Source organism: Homalodisca vitripennis, chromosome 1, assembly GCF_021130785.1.
Source record: "Homalodisca vitripennis isolate AUS2020 chromosome 1, UT_GWSS_2.1, whole genome shotgun sequence".
NCBI classification, from domain to species: domain Eukaryota; kingdom Metazoa; phylum Arthropoda; class Insecta; order Hemiptera; family Cicadellidae; genus Homalodisca; species Homalodisca vitripennis.
Window position 1 is genome coordinate 89,959,734 of NC_060207.1, and position 6,004 is coordinate 89,965,737.

Genomic DNA, 6,004 nt, shown 5'->3' on the forward strand with positions numbered 1-6,004 from the left:
CTCTTAACATTTACAACACTGGATTCATTCTTCTGTTGGAGGGTCGTAATATTCCTCTTCACAAGCAGGGCATCTTATAACACCGTCCTTTGAAGTTGATTCAACTGGGCCGTTTGATTTGGATTTTATACACTTAGGCCTACAGGAACTTAGTTTAAGTCTTTTTGACTCCCTTCTTAGCTTCACGAGCTTATTTTCTCTGTTGTTTTTTCCTTTGTTATAACATTTCTTTGATAGGTGTTCTTGTAAGAACGCTTGAGCACAGTTTTTATCCTTTTTATTTTGTTCTCTTATTGTTTTGCTTTAGGCCATGGTTTGAGATAAAACCACTACCAGGCTTCTTATGTGTATCGGAATCAGCATGTGTCATAAGTTTCAGTTCTTCTGGGGGGTGTATATGTTGGTTTTCTACTAGCTGCGTCTGAGGATTAGCACCATTGTTCTCAGTTTCATCACCTGACCATGATGTCAGTAGTTTTTGTAGCAGCAAAGTCATGTTCGTTGAACACAAGAGGATTGTGAGGCTCCATCCCACATTTTTTTTAACCGTAACCGGTTCCAACTGTAGCTGCTTTAAAGTAGACGGTGCTCTAAAGCTCACCAATATGTTTGTCTGTGATAGGTTGTCCTGGATGTCTGATCATAAAGTTGTCACATGCTTGGCTATATTAGGTTTTTAATGGGTCGAAAAATGACACATCATGGGACTGGAGACGATGTGATGTGTGGGGCGGCAACCCAACCATGATGATATTTTTATCTTTGCAATATGAGATACCCGCCAAAATTATATGAGTTTTGTGATTGTCATTAATCAACAAACAGGAAATTCTTTGTTTGGCTTCATGTAAAGATGGAAGTGCATCAAAAAAGATAAAAAGGTGCCCTCATTGCTCCAGCCATTATCAGTACAGTGACCTAAAGTTCCTGGTGGAGCTTTTTCTACAAGTTCAAGAAGCATTCATTTTCTGGAAAAAAATCAGATAAGGTGGCAAGGTAAGAGCCAGTAGCACTTATGCATAAAATGTTTCCTACATTCTTTCCTCTGTCTGCTGAAACAATTTAGAAACTCTTCTAGATCCTGTAGGACTGACAGACTGACAACTATTGGTAGTTTATTACGCACAATGGACAGACCTGACTCATATGAATTGCAGATCGAAGAAGCAGAAAATTTATATTTTTCTCGTTGCTCCCTTAAAATTTTGAAAACCCCATCTACACTTGGCTTATTCAAACCCATTACTCTGGCAATCGATGTTGCTTCTATTTTGAGTACACTAAATGTACTATGTGTCTTCGTAGAATTAGTCAATCTTCTTCCACCATATTTAAATCCTTGTTGAAAGGATGCGAAAGACCACATTCCTCAGCAAAGTCAAAAACCAGCCCTCTACACCGTTTATTCGTTAAGCCAAATAACATTTTGTCCATTTCTGTAAAGTGGGATTTTAAATCTTCTTGCTGTGCAGCACTGAAGATTCTCTAAATCTTCCTCCATGAACCGGCATCTCCTGAAATAAACATTATTAGCATTCCAGTGAGAAAGTTTCAGATCTCAGATTTTTACATATTTAAATACAGATTTAATAATAGGATTTAAAACAAGAGACTAGGTCAGTTAATTATTTCTGTAGTAGAGCTTATTTACATATGCATAAATATTATATCGTGGCAGCGGTAAACAATCCAAGCTTTCACAATTAACACAAAAATGACGATTTTAGCGTCTCTATACTGTAGTTTAACGAGTATCCGACAGGAGAACCGGAGGAATAGTGTCCGGTTGATTGTGCCACCTAGTGGAAAACTGAAACACTTATGACATTCGTTAGATTGCCCCGGTCTCCCTTACATATGATAAATTATTTGTGTTTTTGTAGACTGTACATTAAAGTTAAATAAAAAACTTTATTGAAATTGCTTAATATGTGGAAAATGTATTATGGCACGAAACTTGGTATCCGAAAAATGTTACGTTATTTGAAATAATAAGTGATGTTGACTTTAATCAAGGGCAGACTTCCAGTCTGGCTTTAGTTTTTCCCCCTAAAAAACAAAATATTAAATAATAAAAGAATGTTTGGTTTCATACTAGTCTGATATTGTTTTCAAATGTAACTATTCAACTATAAAACTAACACAAATCTATATGTTCTATTTTGAAACTAGTTAATTTATATGTTTTGTATTCAAAGCATCTAAATTTGTCTTAGAATTCGTGTACTAATAAATTACGACTTCCATATAACGGTTATTTTATCTGAAGAAATTGGATCTTGTTGACTGGTAATATAAATGAAATCATTGTGAGCCGTTTTAGACATAGGAGGCATATATGTGATTCCAATATGGTATCAAAACTTTAAATACACAAAATTTTTAATCAGAAGTCGAAAGTTTTGGAGTATTGAAAACACAAATTGATTTTATATGCACGAAGAATTTCAAAAGATGTCTCCGCTCATGTTGTGTGCAGGAAGTAACAATACTACATTATTCTTCTGAATAAAGATTCTGATCCCAAAAAGAATTCAGTTTATGTTACACTCAACATTATTTATAACAATAAAAATACAGTAAAATTTAATAACTTTTCAAATTTTGTATTATAATGTAAAATTAAATAAAAAATTTGAATTTAAATTTGTTAGTTATTTATAATTGTATAATTTAAGAAATGACTAAACAGTAGAATTACCTGGTCGGAAGTATATGTTTACGACGTATTATAATAATATGGATCTTTTAATTGGAAAATCTGCCAATACCAATTCTCATTTCCCGAAAATAGAAAACTACTTGGCTTATTCATGAGCTGAGGTCAGATTTTTCTTCGTTGGAAAAATAGCGTTATATCAAGTATTAAATCTCGAAAGGCAATAAATTGTAGCCGTAGTTACCTTTCTAACATAAAATTCAGTAAGCATATAGACGTCAACTTGTCAGAATAAAACTGAGAAGATATGATATTTTCAATATTTAGTCTTAGATGTTAAAAATATAAAACCTGACCGCTCCAAATTTCTAAAACTTTTTGTAAGCAGGATGTTGTAAAACTAAATAAACTAATAATTTTATAAGTTTTAACATTAACCATAGCTTTCCATGTTCTTTAAAGTTTACTAAAGTATTTTCGAGTGCACTAAGCAGAGGCAGTATATCATGATGGTCAATAACAGACCACTGGGGAGGAAATGCATAACTAACTTTCATAAATAAAAGAGATCTACACATTGTCGCTAGACGCCACCACCATATAGAACAAGGACGTGTACAGGTACGCCATACGACTGAAAAAGTTCCGAAAAACTCCGCTAGGTGTCACAATCGTCAGTAAGAACATTGGTTCTAAGAGGTTAGTTCAAAATTATCTATAAAAATTAAAAATTTTAAAAGGAAGTCAAATTTGACAACAATAAAAGGTATTAAGCTATATAATTGTGTAATTGTCATCAGGTACAATTCTAAATAAGTTGGTTATGTTTTTAAAGTTACCCGGTACTACCGCTCTGTAGATATAAATTAACAATATTGTTTGACAAAAAGAAGTTAGTATAGGTTTTGTATCAGTTTATGGAACATAATTAATGTGACAATGAACCGTTCTTAATATTTTCATGGCACGTTGGGATGACGAATCTCCAATTTAAGCTGTCGACTTAACAATGGACGTAGAGTACAGTCTTTATACTCGTAGTGCTTTTACTATAGCTAATTTAATACGTAGGCTACCCTCACTTGGGGCTAATAAAATCTAGTGTGAGTGATTGCGTGTGTGCATGTTTGCATTTTATCCACACTATCCACGCAAATCGACATTTGTTATATTATTATATAGATTTTCAATTAATTATAAAGCCGTCGGTATTGAAATTCTGATATATTTTTGTTGCCACTTTTGCTTTTGTTTCATTTTCTACAAAATTTGTGTATACTTATAAGAAACTCATTTAATTGTATGTAGGCCAAGGTTCAGTAAAGTTTTAATGGCGTGATATACATTTGAATTATTTTATTTTTAATTAACGTTATGTATACAAGTCAGCAAAATATCAACTTTCCTATTTTCTCTATAATTCATATTAAATATTGTTTTGGATGGGCTAGTATATTTCTAAGTAGTAAAATAAAATGATTTCAGCATACTTCTTATTGTTAAATGCTTGCTAAATAATACACCTAATACAATGTGCAATTGTTTCTTGAGTTGAGTAAATAATCATCCCTAGCATCGAACCTGTGTTTTACTTATGACAATTAATTAATGCATGCTATTCTAGAAAAAAAACAAGGATATTCCACCAAACGACCACAGCAAGCCGGATTAACATGCGAAGTAGACACTGGTGACCTTTTAGTGAAAGTACCTAATTCTAAAATATTATGTTTATTGTTTTAATGTATAAGCTTTTATTGGGGAAATTTTATATATATATATATATATATATATATATATATATATATATATATATATATATATATACGATTCTACAAAAGGCATAAAACAATTTTAATTAATACTAATTTTATTTAAATATGTGGCAAATAATTATCAATTTAAAATATTTAATGTAAACAATAATTAAAAACAGAACCTCTCTAAAGAAAAAACTAGTATTTACGCACAAAAACAAACAACATACACACTGATACCATTAACACATCCATCAACCTTAACAGTAGTACCTATGTGCAGAATTTTCTAAAAGTAAATTGTCCAGCAAAAACCAATGATGAGTTATGTATACACAAGCTAGATAATTTTTTACTTCTTACCTGGTTACTGGTAGATTGTAGAGTTTTATTTTTTCTTGTTAATTTACTTTAGTTTCTACAGAATAAAACTAGGGTGAGCGGGTTTTAAACTTAAAAATCCCACGGCTACGCTACAGTATTGTCCGTCAGGGATCGTGTTTCAAAGTCAAATCTACAAAAGACATGTATCTCTTTCTATAGATAATTTACTTCATATCCACACATGATGTACATCCGGGATCTTAAATAACAGAATAAAGAAATAAATCATACGTATTATATCATCAAGTTTAAGCAAACCAAAACATTATATTGCAAATTATAAGCGAGCAATAACAGAAGGTGCAAGCTGAACTTATCATGATTAAACATCACAAGCTAATAACTGACACAATAATAAATATTTATAACAGTTGTGTTAATGGAAAATGGTAAAATAATTGTATCATGAGTAAATAATGTTGTTCTCTAAAACTTAAAAATCCTCTTTAATGAGCAGGATGCTCAAGTTGAGAAATTAATATATTATGACTCTCCGGGGGACTTATGACGTCAATGGGAGTTATTGAAGTAGATAATTCTTAAATAATTTCACAGGACGCTCACTCTCTTCGCACTGCGCATTCTCACTTATTCAGGCTTACCAAACCAAGGGAATTGCTTAACTTCAAAACGAATGTCGTGTTAAACTAAACAATTATCCACAGATTTTTTAAGATATTCAAAAATGTAATACATCGTTTAACAATTATAAAAACACCAATACTTAAATATAAGTTTTAGCTGTAGCTTTAGACAACAAGATTTTATTGATCTGAAACCTTACAAAAATACTTATTTAGGGTGAGGCTTTGTCGGCAACAGGTCTCGCAAAGGAAAACTTTAAAAAATTTGTATAATTAATTTACTGATACAATACACATTTATTAGCGCTAACCAACATAAGCTCACCGTTAATTTCGAGGTATATTGAACATTTAATGATTTAAAACTAATAAAGACTAGTAACATGGATCTTTTGCTTTGATGTTAACGTAGTTAGTATTAACTTCCTAGTCGGTTTAAAAACATTGCCTAAAGAGATATTAAGGCATTGTAATAATTAATCTGATTTATACTAAACTTTTAGGACTTAGATTGATTTTAGATCATAAGTACATTCCTCGCTAAGACTACATGTACTATGTATTTTGGTTTGAACAATCCATCCTAATAAATGTGAACTATTAAATGACTAGTTCTTATT